Raw genomic sequence first — 22,105 nt, 5'->3', positions numbered from 1 at the left:
TGACGCTACTGGGTTATAGTCAGAAGACAAGAAGACGACCTGAAGGAACTGTGTCCTTATTTGACCTTTCTCCGGCACACGATGAAATCGGACGTCATTCCGACGTGGGGGCATAGTCGCACGGCTCTGTTCCACATGATTGTTCCGCTGCGCAGTAGGCTGATGCGTAGCCGTATTACTGTCACATGGGGCTGGAAACGGGAGTACATCGTTGGCAAGCTGTCTTCTACAATATATTGGTCGTTTTGAAGTTTACATATGTCCTTCTGGAAAGCGCATTTTTTTCTTCGTGATGAGTGTTCATTTGGGAGCTGAAGTCCTGAAATGACAGTAAAATATGATTCAGGCTATCGAAATATCACCATAAGGCGGGCGACCGACAAGCTGGTAGAGATACTTACCCCAAGATCCACTCCAGTGACTATGTTGTCGTAGATGCCTGTTCACACAGTGCCATCTTCATCGGTTATTTCACATGCCTGTTTACTCTACCTCTCAAGAAATACGAGTCTTACATGTAATGCATAGGACCTAATTAACAGACAAGTTTTTGGGGCCGATGAGTCACATGAAGTCATCTTCGTCTCTTTCATCTAGCTGGTGCTCTAACGTGTTAGTCGTCAGACATTTACTCACGGCTGTCGAGTAGTTCCTCTCTGGACCCGAAACACGGACGCACACAGACTTCCGGGACACAATATGCTGGGACTCTGTGCTTCGGTCCAGGTCAACATCATAAGACGCCCTCTTTGCGGACCGTGTAGAAGGCATACCTTTGCGTTTTCTGGTTGAACCCGGAGCTAAGAAACAAAAGTATTTTATTGTCATGTGGATTCATCTTTGGGACGAGCCGGAAGAACACCACTACACAGTGGGTAAGATTCACCACCACAACAGTCGGCGTGATATGACACGCGGTCCGTTGCACACCGGCGGTCACTGGTAGTAGTCGGTCGGTCATAGAGTACACAAAAGCCCAAATCAGCGTTCCCAGATCGCCATCTGGGTTGAGGTGCAGTATCCTCGACCACCAAAGGCAGGTCATCGGTTGCATACTTTGAGGCTTGATGCAGCAGGATTTGTCCCTAAACAATCAATTGCCTAAAAATAGCTGTGGCCCTTCTGGGTTCTAGCCTCTGAAGCTTATCTATCACTCGGTTCAGTTGTTTACGAAGGCCGTCGAAAGCTGTCGGCGGTGGTTTTGGAACAAGTGTAAGGTGTACACCTTTTCCCGGTAGGTTGCAATCCCACAGCCATCGTTGCTGGATTGGAAATCAAGCTAAGAAAAGGTCAATGATGAATAGTTCGTACTGCTCGGAACGGAGTGATCTCGAAATACAGAGAACAGGTGTATGCAGGGGAGCCACATCGCCCGATAGAAAGGGCATGTACATCCTTCAGCACAAGTGTCAACAGGCTGGGAGCATCTGGGTGTTTGCACCACAAAATATAATTTAGTTTACGTAGCTCGACCTCACCTTGTTTGTTCCAGCACTTTTATATGGCAGTCGTGGCGGTCGCGGACCCAAGTCCCTCAGAACGAGAGAGCATGAATATGTCCTCAGTCGACAGACCACGTTAAAAACGTAGGCGTCACCCTCCAGATTTGCCGCCCTGTGACATTGGCACGACGTATGCATCTCGAACTCCCGCATGAGCCACTCGGCGTGTTGCGACACCTTTTGAATTGCACGCTACAACGTGTCGGATGGGTGCATCCGATCTTTAAGGCGGCTGTTCGCATCCTCCAATCGGCTGTTCGCATCCTCCATGCGGTGAAATATGTGCCAGGTATTCGCAGAATGTGTCTAGGACCAAAAATAGATGTACATTGAAATATACATACGTGCTTCCTGATGGCTTTGCGGACATGAATGTAGCAAAGCATAACGTCGCAGCCAAACACGACTCTTGCTGCACGCATTTGCGCCGCCAACTTTTCTATTACAAAGGTCTTAACCGGATACGTTTCGCCCATCGGTTCTTTGAATAGACCGAAAAGCTTACGCATGGGAGCAAACTGCTCGCCTCCTACGAACGCATACATAACCAGACACCCGGTTTCCACGCCGTCCGCTATCAAGAATGTGTGCAGTTTATAGCTACATGCCGAATATTAGATGCTTTAAAAAACTTACTCAAGGCGGTTTGTTGCATGCGTTCCGTCTACATTCACCCCATCTGGAAAGCATCGGAATAACGCTGTCTGCTGCCATCGAAAGAAACATATGTGGCTATAGTGACCCTCCTCTGACCGACACACGAGTACGCGTCCGGTCTACCAAAGTTTTGCCAGGACCGAAGGCATATCATCTAACACGTTAAAATCCAACTACGAGGCACCAACTCAACATAGCCGGTCGACACTTCCGGCGGTAACTGTGTATATCCTTAGTGATAACAACCTTTCCGAATTCATCCGCCACCAACTGCCGCACCCCACATGACGGCGTTCCATATTTCAGCAGGGCCTTGCATGTGGCCAACTCGTCTTTGGTTAGGCGTCGATTAACTGGAAGCCGATCGTACAGAAACACTGACAATTTGTAGTTGTGTTCAAGAAAATAAGAGGTCACTGCAAGTTGGTTCCTTCGCCTCCGTAGACAAAACCGCACTGAACAGCTGGTTCCTGGCGTACTCTTTTATTAGAAAATACGCTCGGCTTACTAGGTTCTTTGGATTCGACGGCTTTCCGTTTGTATTGGGGGGTGTCCGCTGAACTTGTAGTATAACCATTCGTAACGCAAAACAACGTTGGTGCTTAGATTACTGGATGAACGCACAAATACCACAATTTTTTTCATGTATTGAATTAGGTTCTCCTCAAATGCCGTGAAGGATGAAAACGATGCACCCACAAATTTCTCAACGAAAGCCACCGCCGAAGCCATGGCACACGAAGTTCAAAGCCGAATGTGCGCCAATAATTTTCAAAAGGGAGCGATCAAAACAAGTCGCAAAAAATTACGGCAGATGAGGGGGGTTTTACACTGAGCATATATGCATAGAAGTGCAACATTTTGACGTTAGTTTTTATTTTACCCGCGGGAGTTTTGCAGAAAAATGCATTGTGAGTCGAGGGCCCGGTGGCAATACTGCCGTTCAGCATTCGAACGTTAAAATTGAATTTTCAAGCAATCTGGAAAGTTAGTTCAGAGTACCATTTCAAATATTTGAGCCCCGTTCCTGGGCCTCAGTGATGCTGGAAAGATCATTCCACGCAGCTACTACCCAAAATGAGAAAAAATTTTGTTTAATGAACGTGTGTGCTCTGAGCATGAAAATTTTTCCTACTGTGTCCCGGCCGTGTGTTCGCTGGGTCAACAGTGAAAAACCTGTTTGCCAATTTTTGTTCAAACAGGGCATAAGTAAGAATTAGGTCCCCTCGGGGCGACGGTACTCCAGGGGAAAGAGACCAAGCATTGCGAGACGCGTTTCGTAGTCCACGGATTTGAGGCTGGCAACCATTCTCGTAGCGGCCCGCTGGACACGCTCAATGAGGGTAACGTATTTCGTGCGTCCTGAGTGAACAACTTAGTTGGTGTAATGTAGAAGCGGTTTGACGTAGGCACCATGGAGTATTTGGAGGTACATGCGAGTATTACGGGAGAAGGTACGCCGGAGCATTCGTAAAATGGCGAATGCTTTTGGGCCGAATTCCCATGGTGCAGCAGGAAGGCCAAGTTTGAGGAGACCCAGATCCCCAGCTCCTTTTGGGAGTCTATCCTCACGATGTTTTCTGGTCTCTTCTCACCATGCACAGCAAAGGCATTCGCGCGGTAATAATAATGTTTATTCCCAACCTGTGGGTGGCATACCGTTGGCATGATCATGCGGTTACAGTCAGAATATGGCACGACTGGGGAATTTGCGGGTAGTGGGGATTCCGCGAAAAGGGGACAATGTCATGAAGAGTGAGAAGTATTCAATGAAATAATAATAACAGGTTACTTTCGCAACTTGTAGGGGAAAATGTGCATGAGGTCCGACTAACTCATATACTTAGTCGGCTGACGAACTAAAACAGAAAACCATTGCTGGCCACGAGTGGCCTTGGGCGGTTGGGTGAATGGCCGGAGTCACAACGAGCAGAAGTGGAGGTGGAGGCTGGATATTTCGAATTGGGAGAACATAGCAGGTTTAGTCTTAAAAGTATGGTGCAATCTGAGAACAAGCAGACTCACTGGTTGCACTGACGTAGGTAGGTCAAGTGCAGGGGCTAAGTTGGATGAGGACACAGAGGTGGTTGAATCCGAGCGAGCAGTCCATCAGGCTGAAATGAATGTTATGGTGGTAGTTGGGGTCAATGAAACGAGTAGGCAAAGGGCTTGGTTGGGAGGAGGGATGGAACAGTTGCGGGTGTGCTATCAAACTGAGTATGGCAGTGCCGTGCTTTCATTGGCCTGACAAGCTTCAGTTGTTGGACAGTCCCGTGACGGACGTCACATTTGAGGTGATTCGGCTGGGGTGTGGCAGTTCATTGAGTAGCGGTATTCATTTCAGCCCGATCGAGGAAACTAGCTGGAACGAAGCCGATATAGGATTGTAGGGTTCTTGTGGTCCGCTTGGTGGTTCTGGAGTTGCAGATCATAAGCCAGGTGGAGTGCATATCAGCTAACCAGGTCGTCCGAAACGAGCGCATCCGAAGTTCAGAGCTTTGGAAGATGGGGGGATGGGAGGAGATTCACAAAACATGGTGAATTCGAGGAGGTATAAAATGGGATAATATGTATTAATACACAGAAAAAACCTGACATCTGCTGCAATTAGGGTGATGACAGGTGATTATATGGAGTAGGAGATAAAAAGATTTGTACTTAGCAGGCGAGCGACCAGGGGTTGAGATTGCTAACCTAGGACATTACATTACAGGGGATCTAGTAAAAGCCGATAAAAGCGCGTAGAAACGTGGTATGGGAATCAGATGCATAAGGGCTGGCGGGAGTAGACTTCTAAGATTACTAGATAATCTGCTGTTTATTACATGAGTTGGGTTATACCAGTAGAGAAAGTGTGTGCAAGAGAAATAGTCACTAGTCCCCGAAGTACTGCTAGCAGCTCTAATCCGTAGATGGCGCATAGCAGGTGTTGCCCGCTGGGAGCGGCGAGTAGATGTGTTCTCTGGTTGGATGACGAAATGAGCTTTGGTGCGGTGTAGCATCTCTTCTGACGAAGGCAGATACAGCTATGCTCGCCGATGTTGGCCATGGGCACTTGCAGAATACCTTTGGGCTATTCCAACTGACATATGGACGCACTTTCGTGATTCAGAGAAAGATGCCAGTCCAACGACCACTGCTTTGCAGCGTCTACATCCATTTCGAGGACACCGGTATTGAAATTCCAGGATTCCAAGTCGTCCGCAAAAAGTAGACATGGACTTGCAAGAATATCTGGGAGGTCGTTAACGTAGATCAGAAACAGGAGTGGTCCCAAGACGGAGCCTTGAGGAACTCCAATGGAGACCGGCGCTGGAGAGGAATAGGTTGAGCCTATTCTCACTCGGAATGACCTGTCTGATAGGAACGCCTTGATCCAGCGAAGGATTTTCCCTTGAATCCCGTAAGACTCGAGTTTGTGGAGCAGCGGGACGTGTGGGACCCTATCAAATGCTTTTGAGAAGTCGAAAAATATGGCATCCGATATGAGTCCTTCGTCCTTGACTTGGGTTAAGCTGCCCATAAACACGAGCATATTTGTCACGCAAGAGCGGTTTGGAAGAAATCCGTGTTGCGCTGGAGACATGTTGGTGGAAGTAAGGTGATCTATGATAGCTCGCTTCAGAATGCGTTCCATCATCTTGCACGACACGCTAGTGAGGCTTATAGGCCTGTAGCTGCCAGGTGACAGTCGGTCACCAGTTTTGTAAATTGGCGTGCCAATCGCTTCCTTCCAAGCAGAGGGAAGGCGGCCTTCGTCAGGCGACTGACGAAACACCAGGTGTAGATGATTTGCCAGTATGGAAGACGTTTGCTCCAGGATCCTTGGATGAACCTCGTCGGGCCCCAAAGCGCGGAATGGGTTGATCTTGTGCAAGAGTTGACGAATCTCCTCCACAGTGAAGACTAAGTCGGTTAGAGACTGTTCGTAGTTCCGCATTGACAAGATTGGATGTGACGAAGACTCTGGGGCTGAGTATAGGCAGGCAGAGTGTTCTCTGTAAACCTCAGATACCATTGTTGGGTCATTCTTCGGTTCTCCGTTTCTGTCCCTTAAGGAGAATGCGGATGGCTTGTTTCTGCAGCGGTCTCATGTATTTGAACAAGACGGTTTGTTTTTTCGAGCGAGGTCCAGAATGGCTTGTTTTTGTGCTTCATTGGCGGATTACTGATGTGCAGCGGTTTCGCATTTTACGAAATGCCAGCTAATCTTCTGTAGCCTCTGTAGTTGGGACCTATTTTCCAGATGTCGCCGAATCCTTTTTGGCAGCCTGCGGTTCATCCTAGTGCGTGCTGGTATTTTGGGACGGACGTCGCGTCAGCCTCGTTAATTTTCTGGGAAATGGTCCTATATAGTTCTTCCACCGGAGCTGGTCCCAGTGTGACTTGTTCAAGAACGATGCGCGTTCCTGAGAAGTCTGCACGGCAGATGTCCAGAAGCCTCGTTTGATGTCCGGGATTTCTGGCCCGATAGCAGATGAAATCAAAGGTCAGCACACAGTGGTCGCTATGTCCCGGTGGAGCGTTAATTGTTACCTGATCAACGAAATGTCTTTCGTTGGTGATGAGCAAATCCAAGAGGGATGGTTGTTGACCGGCGCGGTATCTGGTGGGTGCAACGACATTTTGGGTCCAGGCGCTCTGTTAAACGACTTCAAACAGCACCGCTAAGAAAAGTCCGCCTGATTCGAAGCGCTGAAATCCATCTAAGAGGTCTTTTGGGCGTTGGAGTCACCCACCAGCAGGAGATGAGTGAATTGGTGGTTGGCGTAGAGTTGCTCAAAGGTTTGTATGAGGAATTGGTCGTCTTCAGGGGGACTCGAGGGGCTACGGCAGACCACACCGAGGATGAGAGAACCGGACCCGCGCAGCGGGATTTGGATTCAAATTGCATCGCAAAATTGTGCAGGGGTCGTGTCGTGCCATCCGCCGATGATTCTAAAGCTGGCATTCTAGATCCACAAAGCAGCGCCTTAATATTCTGGATGTCTGTTTCGGACTTGTGCCTGCATTGTCGCTGATCTAACAACGCTTTGAAATACAGGTAGATGAAAAGCACATTGAGTAGCTGAAAGACGCCCTGCGATGCCCATAGGTTATATCGACCTGCAAAACCGTTACCAACTTCGTCTTGCCCGGGTTGTGTCACACTAAGTCTATTTCGCCAGAAAAACAAAGTACACCGTTGTCCCTCTCGTCCCTAAGACTAGTTACGTATAAAATATTGTGTCCTTATAGGACGTTCGATACAAAAATTCACAATTATCCCCTGTTGGCTATTTTGCCATGACCCACTAATAATTCTGACTCGTTACCGACGTTTTACCTCACTGTTTCGATTCAATCCGTGTCAATTTTATAGCTTTTGCTCAAAAAATGCTCATCTGCCAAATGATCATCCTCACAATAATAGCTTCTATGCGCAAAACAGCAATTTCGATAGGAGACTATAACTTATCTAAAAACCGCCATTGTTTCCCGTCTGGCGCGCATTGTAATTCCCCCAGCAACAAGATAAACGGATAACCTCCCTGACCCGTGTCACATCGATTAACTCCTCACCTTGCCAAAATTACACAACTACTTCTACCCTGGCCAACATCAACTGATCGACCGACCACCAGTTCAAAGCACGGGGCACAAATCTACCACCAATGCTGGCCCCTTGCATTGCCCCTTGCATACTCGCCAAGCAGAAGCATCCTCATGTTAGCTTCTTATGTGTATCATATTATGTTGGCAAGCGCAGACATTCCTCCTCCATTTCGCCTTAGCCAAGGAATTTCTGTCATAATAATAGTTTATTTCCCGACTTGAAAGGAAGCCTGCAAGTTGAGGCATGATCAGCCACTACGAGGTGATCGTGGCGAATAGCTACATAGAGGAAACAGCCTAAGACCAAACAGAAAGGCTTATCACGTGATAAGTAATCGTAGACTGTGGAAAAAAGAACAATGAGGCATGGGGTACGGCCAGCTCAATGATTAGGCCAGTTGACTTGAACTAAAACTGAAGAGTGACCTTGAGCGGTTGGGCAAATGCACAGGGTCACCAAAATGGGTCGCGAAGGCATGGGGGTGAATATCACTATTACCACAACTTTTCGTTTTTTCATTTTTGTGACCTATGAGGAGTTCATGAAGGGCCCCGTAGAACTTTAATAATAAATAGAACCTTAATTTGGTTTATATGCACTGCGATAGCGTTTTTAAGCGTTTGTTCCAGTCGCTCTCCGTCTTTGCGTAAGGGTTAACGCTTTTTTAAATTTAATCCTCGCAGAATTACACGGTCTCTACATGGATGTGATGGGAGTGTTCTTGACACAAATCAGTGATACCTAAAGCGCCATTCAGCGACTATGTATAACTATACAGTCGAAAACGAGGTATTTATCGTGCAGGTCCAGTTTGTATGTGACGAACTAACGACAAATTGTTTCCGAGGTTGTGGTAATAGCCCCAGCCGGGCAACCTGGCAGTATCCTAACTCTTGTGCCTCCGGATGGCATGGCAGCTAGGCACCGAAAGGGTGCTGCAGCTAAACGGAAGAGCAGAAGGGTCCATGACTACCATCCGGTTGGTCATAAGTTTGGGGTCAACTGATCTGTCTCCAAGAGGCGGAACTCAAATAGCGCCTCCCCTCTAGGACTGCTGCGGCCCATTCGCGCCTCTAGAGGGCAATCCTCGGATATACGCTCTAACTTTGAATGGTGACAACCCGCTCCAAGTTTCTCTTTATGGGGAGGAAGGGCTGACTAGAGGCTCAAATGCTCGCTTGCTTCCCTTTCCGCATACTATCATGGCTGCATGATGTTGAACACTAATGTCATGCTGTCGATGATTATCGCGTAACCACTGTGTGAAGCTTTTCGTGTCCAGGCTTCGTGACAACACCACCAATGAGCGACTATGCTAGTTTTGTTGGCGTCATTATTATGGAGGACGATCCCAAATGACCAGTCTACTCCTTCCTATGCGGCTGCACACTAGGGATGCATTGGCGGTCTTGCATGCCGCGTCAGTGATCTGGATCGTATTCACAGCCAAAAAGATAGCGCTACGTACTCGTTCAGGGAAGAAAGATCGTTATCGACTTTCGTCCAAGCCACCTTGTTCTTTGTGGCTTCCAGAGCTTTGGAAAGAATCACTAGTTTCTCCTCGAGTATCCCGATCAAAACGGAACACATGTGCTTTTTTCTACTCAGAAATGGAGACTTGATTTCGTTTTTGACGGCTGTTTTGCTAATTGTGGAATTTATAGCGCCCCTAAGGTAGAGGCAGCTAGCGCAAACAAACGGGTCAAGGGAGTTAGATAATTGACTTATCTGGTGGTCCCATGTACCCATACATTCAAAATGTCACCAGGCATGGCATGCGTGACATTGCATTCCACGTTTTACATTCGATGGAAATCTGTTTCGCCCTCACCTCTTGTGGTCCACCGATAGCCGCAGAGGAAAGCAGCCTGTAATGACCTGGCTTGTTTTCAAAAGTGAGTGTGCCGCAGAAATATAGTGCAATCTGACGGAGGTTTTCATGCACAGGTGGCGGAAGAGTGCCGAATCTTATAGACGAGGTAGAATATATTATTTCTGTACTTACTATTCACCGGTACCGAAGACAACTCACATTCCACAGAGTATCAAGAAACATTGATGTCCACTAACTGCGTGAAGCCGGTGACATATATACGACTACCCGGGAGCCTCAGGAGGGTAGACACTTCGATACATAATGTTTGGTGGACCAAATTTTCAGGAATGATCACCGCAGTCGAGCAGACTGCTTCACAGAGATACTAAAAGTCACCGTGGTGTGGCGATCTATGTACCTCCGTGACCCATTGATCTATGCACATTGGTGGCCGTGCAACACTCAGTCTCCCATACCAGATTGCTCAGTAGCTAGATGTTTAACCAACAGTCTCTCTGCCCTCCGGGTTGGAAGTTAGAACATGTCTGGCGATTTGTTCCATAGAAAAACTGGTACACTTGCATGTTCCGCCAACACTGCTGTATTGTAGTCAGGCTTTTGGGCCAAAGGCTTTGGTTGAGGACCCCAATCATCCTCCTCCCTAGATATCGACACACTGGCAGTATCCGAGCTCACGTACAACCATCACTTACAAGTAACACCGACCTACGCGTGGTGTCGCCAGCCGGGTCGCCTTGCTGCATACAGGAGAGCGGGTAAGCTAAAAACATGCTGCTGATGACGTCTTCCTTCGTGCACTTCCAGGTTTCCCCTCTTCTAACCCACCTCTACAGGAGTTCGAATACTCCTCGCAGGTCTCAGCGCTAGAACTGATCGTTTTGCTCCCCTTGCATCGCACTCACTTACAGTTTCTGCACGTCCGAATTCAGTAAGAACCCTAAACACTTCAAAGCCTGTTTTCAATCACCGAAAGTCTGTCTGCTTAGGCGTTTTTAATGTTCGCTCACCGAGGCAAGCAGGACAACAAGCGGCTCTTGCTCGGGCGCTGGATTCCTCCTGCATTAGTCCATACTGTCTGTCAGAAACAGGGATACAGAACACAAGTACTGCAATTGAACTGACTGCCCACTGACTCTCCCAGATTTCACTGCGACTTGTTATGGCGGGGTTGATATCGTATTGAGTGGTCGAGTGGAAGTGTCTCTACTTGATTGAATTCCCGTTGATAGTCGCGTTTGCGCGGTTCGTTTGGCAGCGTTTGTGAGGAACTCTCTAGAAAGTGGGGTCCACCGTATCCCACTTATTGTGTTTGTTTACAACCCAACTGACTATAGCTCTGAATCTGCCAAAGACAGTTTCTATGATGCTCTGGGTGCTCTCCTACAACGGTGTAAAAGCTCAGATATCGTTGTGGTTGCTAGTGGGGTGGGTGCCCAGGTAGGTAGACTAAGGACTGCTGAGGCTCGATTGGGTGATCGTCCTGGATTGGACACGAAACGTGGAGACAACGAAAATCGTCTACTTCAGACGTGTGCCGATCACAGGCTGTTCCTCTGCAATACCGGTTTCTGTAATAGCGGAAATTGCCTGAACACGGGGCACTCACGAACGAAGCAGTCTCACATCCAAATGGACCACATCACGGTCAGTTTTCTGTGGCGAGGCTCGTTCACTGTCTGCGCTACTTCTGGAATACCAGCGTGGACTCCAAACAAACACTTGCACACTGCTGCCTTTCATTGTGCTTTTCAGGTTTACGCGTAACGGTCACACATCCTTTAGCTATTTGGAAGCTGTTAGACCCCGAAATCAGGCAAACTGTCAGAACCGGCTTCTCGAGCACCTGCCGGACGGTCCGATGTCGGATATTATCAGTCACTTGGAACCGATTTCCACGGTGCTTCTCAGAGTCGGAGCCTCTGTTTGCGTTACGACCCAGCCAACCTCATCCAAAGATTGGATCTCTGATAGTACCATACCCTCGTTGGAGGTCCACCGAGAGATCCCACCTGGGCGCAACCGCAACTCTAACCGACGAATTGTCGGACATCATGTAAATCTGAGTACCCCTGCAGACCAAGAAGCTTGGTGAGCCCAGAGGGCCAAAGAAGTGGAAATATCCGCAAGCTGTTCCACTTGCTTGGTCCTCGGAAGCCTCTTGTTTGCGAAATTATCAGGAACCAAATTGGCTCACCGATATTCAGCAATGAAGAAAGTTCGGACCGCAGGTGCAGCACCTCGAACAGCAATTCATTTGGCACCTGCTACCTCCAACCCGAAATCCTGGCCCTCACTAGAAAGGAGGATTGTGAATATGGAGCCGCCTCTAAGCTCAGTGTCCGAGTGTTTATCTCTATTCAAGCGTCATCGTGCTCCTGCTCCTAACAACCTTTCACTTGCTGTGTCTGAGGATGGTGGTGGGTTTCTCAGCCAGTGCCCGTGTATCCTATTTGGGTCTATCTGAGAGAGGGCGAGATGGCCCAAGTGGTTAGAGCGCTAATTTACTGACCGAAAGATTCGTGGTTCGAATCCGACCTCCGCCACTCGACTTCCCTGTCTAGGCTTGGGCAACCTGGCAGTATCCCAGCCCTCGTGCTTCCTTCGGGTGGCATGGCAGCTAGGCACCGGAAGGGTGCTACAGCTGAACGCTTTCTATCTGAGAGAAAGACCGTCCCAGTCAACTGGAGTGAGTCGGTGATAATGTCCATTTTCAAAAAGTGTACTCGCAGTGAATTGGTTGACCACATACGTGTTGGTTTGGCTCCCGTCGTAACACTGATTCTACGCCGTCTTGCAGCGCCATTCGAATCAAGTGGGATTTCGACCGGACAGAGGCTACATTTACCCCGTCTTCTCAACCCTTCAGGTGTTAGATTAACGTCAAATGTACAGTCGACCCACAGTCTTAGTGTCCTTTAACTTCAAGTATTCGTTCGATTCTGTCTATTGTTCAGATCTATTAACTACGGGGTATGCTTTAGAAGTTTGTTAACATTATCTCCTGAGCGTGTGAGAATGTGTGATGAGCTCTTTAGAAGCTTATCTACTGCAAGTGGTGTCTGACAAGATGTCCATCGTTGTTGGGGATATCAATATCCCCCAGAAAACGCTGTTTTTATGTGTGCTAGCGAACTCCTGGCATCTTCAAGGTCAAACTATGAAAAATCAATGGCCTATTGATACTCCAAGAAAATTTAAATCCGACCACGTACAGGATACCATTCTTTCCACTGACTTGGGTTCGGAAGCTCCGGGCATCGCCTGTTGATCGTGTGTTGTTGGATTATTAAAGTTTGTGTCCGAGGTTCTCGTCTTCTTACTATTCGCCGTGCTAGGAGTCTGTATCAAGCAACATAGCTGGGGATAGAGTATTGCCACAATCCGCATTATCATATTGTTTGCTCGCTGCGTGACCGAACCGTAACATATTTGGCGACGCAAGATGGAGGCAGAACAACTCAAAGTAATGTTTGAGCAACAACTGCAACTCATCAAAGTACTTACGGAGCGACTATCAACTACATCTTTGGCTTCACCGGCGGCGTCGAGTGTCCCACAGTCGGTTGATGGAATCGCTGGCAGTATCAACGAATTTTGCTATGAACCCTCAGCTGGCATAACGTTTGATGCTTGGTTTCGTCGCTATGAAGACCTGTTCAGGGTCGATTTTTCACTTCAAGATGATAGTTGGAAGGTTCGCCTCCTGCTCCGCAAACTTGGACCCGCAGAGCATGATAAGTACGCTAACTATATTCTGCCAAAAAACCCGCGCGATTTCACTTTTGATGAAACGGTCAACACGCTTTCACAAATATTCGGTGAGCAAACGTCACTTTTCAACATCCGTTATCGATGCATGAAGCTAGTGAAGAGTGATGCAGACGACTTCCTCACATATTCTGGCATCGTGAACCGAGAATGCGAACGGTTCAAACTCGGATCGTTAACGGAAGATCAGTTCAAGTCGCTGATTTTCATATGTGGTCTACAATCCCCGAAGGATGCAGAAATCCGTACCCGACTCCTCAGCCGCATCGAGCAGGACCCATCCATGACGCTGCAGGCCGTCACCTCGGAGTGTCAACGGTTGCTTAACCTGAAGCATGACACCGCGATGGTCCAACTCGGGGGTCATGGCGGTTCCGAGGTTCATGCAATACACCAGGATACGCAACAGCCTGGCCCTGTCAATTCTGGCCCAACCAAATCGACCTCGCAGTGTTCTGGTCCGAAGCAAAACAAAGGCTCAAAGAAGACACCACCTTCACAATGTTGGCACTGTGGAGCCTGGCACTTCGTCAGGTTCTGTCCTTACAAGAAGCATCGGTGCCGCCAATGTAAGTCCGTGGGACACAAAGATGGATATTGTCAGTCACTGATGCATACGGCCTCTGCTGTTTCAAAGCAATCATCACGCATCCGTCCCAAACCGAAATCGAACCCTGTTGGCTCCTCTCTCAGTTTGCTGGCTACTTTCCAGATCAACACGCCAGGTAACCGGAAGTATCTGACAGTCACCGTAAATGGTCATCCAATCCGTCTGCAGTTGGACACTGCGTCGGACATTACCATCATTTCGGAGAGGCTTTGGCGCACGCTCGGGCAACCTCCGATCAGACAAGCAGCTCGAACTGCAACCAGTGCCTGCGGTGGAGAGTTAAAACTTTCCGGTGAGCTCCAGTGCTGTGTATCTTTTCGAGGAACTACATTTGTGGGGTCGTGTTATATAACGGCAACTGAGTTGAACCTATTGGGTCTTGATTGGTTCGATCGCCTTGGGTTAGCCGACATTCCAATCAGCGCCGTTTGCAATGCAGTTCAGTCTCCTACAGCGCATCCAGATCATGCATCCGACATTATGGAGCGATTTCCAATTGTTTTCCAGTCCGGTCTCGGTCAGTGCACTGCGACACAAGCAGTCCTCCACCTCGTGCCGGGAGCTACGCCAGTCTTCCGTCCAAAGAGACCAGTTCCGTACGCTTCCCTCCCACTGGTAGATGCCGAACTTCAACGGTTGGAAGAACAAGGCGTTCTGTCCCCTGTATCCTACTCTGCCTGGGCAGCGCCGATCGTTGTAGTAAAGAAACCTAACGGTGGCATCCGCATATGCGCCGATTTCTCAACCGGCCTAAATGCAGCTATCCAGCAGCACCATTATCCACTACCAGTACCCGACGATCTATTCACTGTTCTGAACGGTGGGAAGTTCTTCGCCAAAATCGACCTGGCTGAAGCGTACCTTCAAGTTGAAGTCGCACCAGAATCACGCCCACTACTGACAATCAACACACACCGCGGGCTGTATCAGTACAACCGTCTTCCGTTTGGCGTCAAAACCGCCCCAGCAATTTTCCAGCAATTGATGGACACCATCCTTTCTGGCATTCCAGGTGTGGTCGCATACCTGGACGACGTGCTGATCGTTGCTGTTTCCCCCGAAGAGCTTCGTGAGCGAATCAATGCCGTCTTACTGCGCATTCAGGACAATGGCCTCCGCCTCCGTCCCGAGAAGTGTCAATTCTTCTTGACAACTGTGAAATATCTTGGGTTCATTTTTGACGCCTCTGGTCGCTATCCTGACCCGGAAAACGTTCGAGCTATACAGCAGATGCCACCTCCTAAGGATGTACCATCATTACGTTCCCTTTTGGGGTTAATCAGCTACTATTCGGCATTCCTGCCTTCGTTGCACGACATCCGGCCCCCGCTAAATCGGTTGCTTGGAAAGGATGTCCCCTGGTGTTGGTCAGACGAATGCGAGGAAGCATTCTGCAAACTAAAGACGATGCTCAGTTCTGATCTGCTACTTACCCACTACGACCCAAAGCTGCCGATCGTTGTGGCAGCTGATGCCTCTAATTTTGGTGTCGGTGCCGTCATTCTACACGTCTTTCCAGACGGATCGGAGAGGGCCATTATGCATGCGTCGAAATCACTAACCCCAGCAGAACAGCGATACGCACAGATAGAGAAAGAAGCGTTGGCCTTAGTGTTCGCGGTTCGGCGTTTCCACAAAATGTTGTATGGCCGCCGTTTCACCCTACTTACCGATCATAAACCATTGCTCTCCATTTTCGGCTCAAGGAAAGGTGTTCCCGTACACTCTGCCAACCGCCTGCAAAGATGGGCCCTGATTATGCTGGGTTATGACTTCGATATTCAATATCGACGCACCACCGACTTCGGTCAGGCCGATGCATTATCTCGGCTGATCAACAACCAGCCAACACCCGAAGAAGACACGGTTATTGCGCATGTTGCATTTGAGGACCCAGCCGACCCACAGTTGGTCCAGTCCGTTCGTGCCCTGCCCGTGACAGTAACAGAGGTTCAAAGAGCTACCACAGCTGATGGAACGCTTCAAAAGGTGATCCGATTCATGAATTCTCGGTGGCCTTCGAATCTCAAAGATGATTCCCTTCGACAGCTCTTTCATCGCCGAGATGCATTAGCGATCGTAAAAGATTGTTTAATGTTTGGAGATCGCGTGGTGATTCCGCAACCTTTACGCCATCGAGTTCTTCGTCAGTTCCATTCTGGACATCCAGGAATCAACCGTATGAAGTCAATAGCTCGCAGTTACGCATACTGGCCGCACATGGACCAGCACATCACTGATTTTGTAAAACGCTGCTCCCGATGTCAACAAGCTTCAAAGAATCCGCCACACCAACCACCGGTTCCCTGGCCTCGACCTGAAAAGCCCTGGTCTCGGATCCACATTGATTACGCAGGACCGATAAATGGCACTTTTTATTTGGTTTTGATTGACGCTTTTTCCAAGTGGCCAGAAATCGTTCCGGTGTCATCTCCAACAACATCTAGTACGCTGAGAGTGTTATCCAACATTTTCAGTCAGCATGGATTACCGGAGTCCATAGTCTCAGACAATGGTTCGCAGTTCACCTCTGCTGAGTTCCGCGACTTCTGCACTCGACATGCGATAACACACGTTCGTTCACCACCGTACCACCCACAATCGAACGGTCAAGCAGAAAGGTTCGTCGACACATTCAAGAGGGCTTTGCTTAAAGCTCGAGGGGAGGAGACATCCGTCGAAGCCCTTCAGAGATTCCTGTTTGTGTACCGAACGACCCCGAATGACGCTTTGGCAAACCACCAGTCACCTGCAGAGGCACTCATGGGCCGTAAACTTAGAACTGTGCATTCTTCCATGTTGCCAACACAACCTACTGAGTCAAGGTCCATACCGGTGGCAGTTGGAACTCCATTCAAGGTGGGAACGCCCGTGCTTGTCCGTGACTATCGCCCAGGACATGATTCATGGATTGCAGGTCGTATCCTGCGCAAACGCGGTAGTGTAATGTACGACGTGTCGGTTGGTCAAGACACCTGGACCAGACATCAAAACCAACTCCGCTTTAACAGCACGCCGGAAACTCAAGTATGTTCGGGTAGCATACCGTTGGACATATTGCTCGATACTTTTGAGCTGAAAACTGAGACAGCTTCGAAAGAGGAGAGTGTGACCGGCAGCTCAGTATTTGATCCAACACTTCTTCCCAGGCGGTGGACAGACCGACGCCGCCGCCAGCCGGAGCGTATCCAGGTCGACCCCCGTCGAGTACGCTACTGACTTTTCACAAGGGGAGGTGTTGGGGATATCAATATCCCCCAGAAAACGCTGTTTTTATGTGTGCTAGCGAACTCCTGGCATCTTCAAGGTCAAACTATGAAAAATCAATGGCCTATTGATACTCCAAGAAAATTTAAATCCGACCACGTACAGGATACCATTCTTTCCACTGACTTGTGTCCGAGGTTTTCGTCTTCTTACTATTCGCCGTGCTAGGAGTCTGGATCAAGCAACATAGCTGGGGATAGAGTATTGCCACAATCCGCATTATCATATTGTTTGCTCGCTGCGTGACAGAACCGTAACAATCGTCTTCGTCCTTGTTCATTTTATCGTCGATGAAATGATGAGGCGAACACCAGAAGGTCTTCCAAATCCCGGTGTTCAAATTGTTATTGTTAAGACTCTCATCGATTTTAAGTGCGCCAACGTATTCGTCGTCATCTCTGAAGACGAATCGAATCACAGGCGCCGTCATACTGTCTTTCGGTATGCGCCTTACATTCGGAGTGCAAAGTCATACTTCAGAGTACACAGTCTCTGAACGTGCCCGTTACAATTCAGTTAGAACCACTAGCTTGTGGAGAATTTTACGTACCTCAGTATTTGTGTTAGTCCTGACAAACGTGCCTGGTGAAGTCAGTACAAGCATCTCAAAGGCCGAAATAACGTTTTGCTAGTGTGGCGTCAAAAAGGCATATCACTAGATCTTAAGAGTCGCGTGTACCAGGCTACAGTAAGGACTGTTATTATGTGGGTGTTAGACGTGGACTCTGTGGACAGATGATGTGAAGCTTATCCAGGTTTTTGATCACCGATGTCTCAGAAGCGTTGCTGGTTTTGGATGGCGTCAGCTTGTTAGTAACGAGGTGATTGGAAAACGGGTATTTGGTTATGCGGTAGGTATTTCAATTGGGGAAACATCCAACACCACCGACTCCGTTGGCTCGGCCTTGTGCTACACATACCCGAACATTGTTTATTGATACTAGTGTTGTTCTCCGTGCCTCCTTGAGAAAGGTGCAAACCACGGGGTGGACAACATGTGACTTGGGAGAAGGGCGTGAAAGAGATCACGAAGAATTTTGGTGTTGTTGGTGCTGCACGCCTTCCAAGATGGGGTCCTCGTCACCCCAGCTGCGTTACGGGAAATGGCGGCTAAAAAGTAAAAAAGTTGATCGTTCGGTTGTAACCCTTTCGACGCCCAACTGCCATGTCAACAGAAGGGAGCACGAGGGTTGGGATCCTCCCAGGCTGCTCAAGCCTAGACAGGGGAAGTAGAGAGGCAGAGGTCGGGTTCAAACCACGGACCTCTCTGCCAGTAAATTCGCACTCTAACCACTGGCGACTTATCGATGCCAGTGGTGTTCGTGCTGTCAGTTTCTTTCCAGACTGTCTGATCGGCTGCTTGGAGGTGTAGTCACCTCAGAATTCTTGACACAGGCCAGCACTAGGTCCCCTCCCTCACCCATTTTTTTTAACTTGTTTTCACCCTAGGACCTGAAATATAATTAGAGAAACCTTGTGGTCGGATGACAGTGAAGCATCAGTTGATATATTTGATGATGATGATGACGTTAGCCACCTTTACAGACGTCATCACCGGGAGCATGCCATCAGTGTTCAACTAAGATGTTTCGCTGCCGAATAAGGATGGTTTATTTGAACGCTATGTTATGAAGAAAAGAGTCAATCTGGACTTGGAAAAGACTTGAAGCTAGCTTAGTACAGTCATTCCGAAGTACCTACACCCCCGGTAAAGTCGTACTTTGCTGTGCAGTGAATGTAGTTAGCGACCAGCATGTCCATTTTTATGAAAGCAGCGATTCTGCCTTCCTTCGAGGAAGAATGGGTTAGAAAAGATCGGCCCCAAAAACCTCACAATCCGCGCTGTGTTTGACGAGGAATGGACAATCAGAAAAATAATGGAAAGGACCACCCGGAAGCTAGGATTCATCCCAAACTTTAACACTGAAAGTTGAAACAAAAAACGTGACTTAGAAGTGGACGATGAGATTTCTGAAAAACAATAAATATAGAATATTCACCCCCCTCGCATAGGTAAACGCTCACAGGAATTCGCTTTATGACTGAATAATGTCAGGTCTTTCTGTTGCGCGAGATTGAAAAACAATAAATATAGAATATTCACCCCCCTCGCATAGGTAAACGCTCACAGGAATTCGCTTTATGACTGAATAATGTCAAGTCTTTCTGTTGCGCGAGATATACGGTCGTGTCCGCTGTTGTACAACCAACGGGTGTTCAGAAGAATTCGTCATTTCTGTTCCGGAAGCAGAGTCAGATAGTTGTGGCTTAATAAATGGATCATTATTGGACTGCGGTTGCTGCTGTTCAGTTGCTGGAGCACACCCAACATCTGCGGAAGGCACCATATGATGTAATGAGACCGGTTCCTCCATGCCGTTAAGGTGTCTGACGTATGCGTACTCCCGGTTACACCCCAGGAGCTCAAACTCTTCGACTGTGGAGTCATACTTGGAAGATCGTGTATCTGGCCGCATCAGAACCGGTCCTGCAGAAAACAATAACTACGGCAGCTATGTACCGACATCGGATTTTAGATCGTGATGAAACATTCACTCGTGTGGAATGGCATTGGTGGCGGTGAACAAATCAGCATCATTGACAGCGTGACACCAGTGTTCAACACCGATGCTTCACTGCCGTACAACGATGATTTATTTAAAATCCTTATCATAAGGAAAAGAATAAAGGTGGATGGGGAAGGGACTTAGTGCTGACTTACCACAATCATTTCGAAGTGCCTACACATTATTCAGGCAATTAGGATAGAAACTGACAACAGGAACGCCACTGACATCGGTTAGCAGCCATATCTTGTAATGTCTCCAATCAGGCGCAGTGGGGATCACGCGGTCCCCACCCTGGAAGGCGAATAGCACCAACAGCACCCTGGCGTTTCTTAGTCTCCTTAATAACCGTCGGCCACGTCAGGGGTTGGCCACTCTGGGCTGGGCACGGAAAACAGCACTCTGTTCGGCAAACCATGGTTTAGCATACGTAACACGTCCTAACCAAAGCAGCTTGTGGTGCTGGACGCATTCTTCAATTGATTACCCGTTGCACAACCGATACAACACTCTGACGACATAGGTGTCTCAAGTTAGCAAACGTGACCCGGGCCTTGCAGGTTCGTGCATTCACCTCATCTGTCACAGTAGAGTCAGAACCAATACGACCTCCAAGATATGTAAAACGCTCCACAACTTCCAGTACCTCTCCCTGGATTTTAAGTGGCGCGTTCAGTGACTGCACGTCCACAAGCATGACCTTACGCTTTGTGGGTGCAAAGTGCATACCAAAGGACGGGATGACTGGTCAGTTCAGCCAAAAGCACTTGCTCCTTCTCCTCTTCAGAGATGAGAATGATGTTGTCTGCGTACTCCACATCGACAAGGTTTTCTTCACAGGCTATTTAAACACCAGGGTTTTGGAGACCTTCCAGCGTTCGTCTCACCATATCATCGAAGTTAAAAAGTAATGGAGAGAGTAGGCATCCCTGACGGACACCACTTTGTGTACGGAAGCTTCAGGAGAACTCGGCGTGTACTCTCACACGTCTGGAAGTCTGAGGATACAAAGAATATATTTTGTTCACAGACTTCTGGGGCATTCCTTGATGGACAAGCGTATCAAAAACAGACGGATCAACCGAGCCGAATGCGCCTTGAAAATGGCTCAACGGGTAAAGCGCGAATCGACTGACCGGAAGGTCCGTGGTTCGAATCCGACCCCTGCCTCTCGGCTTCCCCTGGATGGGCTTGGCCAACCTGGCAGTATCCCAGTCCTCGTGCTTCTTTTGGGTGGCACGGCAACTAGACACCAAAAGGGTGCTAGAGCTGAACGATTTTATAATTCTTTTGGAAATCCAGGAATACGGGATTGTGGGTCGCATATACATATGGCATTGTTCCAGCATTTGACGGGGTGCGAGGATTTGGTCAGCGCAATTCCCATCAGGCTGGAATCCCGTTTGCTGTCCTCCAGTCTGTGTCTCACGAGCCACCGTAAGGCGACGAAGCACAATTGACGCCCACAGTCTTGGTACGACTGAGGTTAAGCATATCCCACTTTGGTTACCACACTCGCCAAGAGCCCCTTTTTTGAAAATGGACTCCATCACCGACTCTTCCCAGTTGTCTGGAACAGATTCCTTTCCCCAAGTGCAAGTAAACAGATCAGACAAGCGTTGACCGAGGACTTCATCCCCTTTTTTTGAACAATGCGAGTGGGAGGTCATCCGGGCCAGGAGCTCGGTGGCGCTTGAGAAAACATATGCAGTCTTAAACCTTCGAGGCCGTAGGTGGTTCCACGTTCATTGTTCAAGGTTCTACGTCACCGATGGACTATAGATGAACGTCAGCTGGAGGCCACGACAGCTGTTGTTCGAAGTATTCAACCCACCGACCCAGGCGTTCTTTATTCGAGATGGTCGTTCCATTCTGATGCTTGATGGTATCGTTCGTAGGTGGTTTCCGGGGACCGACCGAATGGGTCAAATATTCTTCGGGCATTACCGGCTTTCTGAGCCTCTTCCATTTCTTTGACTTTCTGTGTCCACCATACTTCACGGTCGGCTCGAACGCTCACTTTCACTTGACGTCTGATAATTCGCCGCACCGGGTTAAGTTCTGGACGGGCTGGAACGTTTCTCCAAGATTTAAGCAGTGCCACCGTTTGGTCTGATATCCAATGCATGCCTGCGCCGGGTGGTGCCGCGCCACAAGCAAACTTCCCAGCATTATGTAAAGAGGTGGCACTCTCGCCCTAGTATGAGTTCACATCAGATGTTGGAGCATTTGGAAGGGACTCTAGGAGACCTGGCCAATTCGTCCAACATCCGGATCTGCCTGTCTCTCTACTACTAGGTG

The sequence above is a fragment of the Opisthorchis viverrini genome (assembly GCF_000715545.1).
Source record: "Opisthorchis viverrini unplaced genomic scaffold opera_v5_90, whole genome shotgun sequence".
Taxonomy (NCBI): Eukaryota; Metazoa; Platyhelminthes; class Trematoda; order Opisthorchiida; family Opisthorchiidae; genus Opisthorchis; species Opisthorchis viverrini.
Note: the sequence above shows the minus strand (reverse complement) of the source record.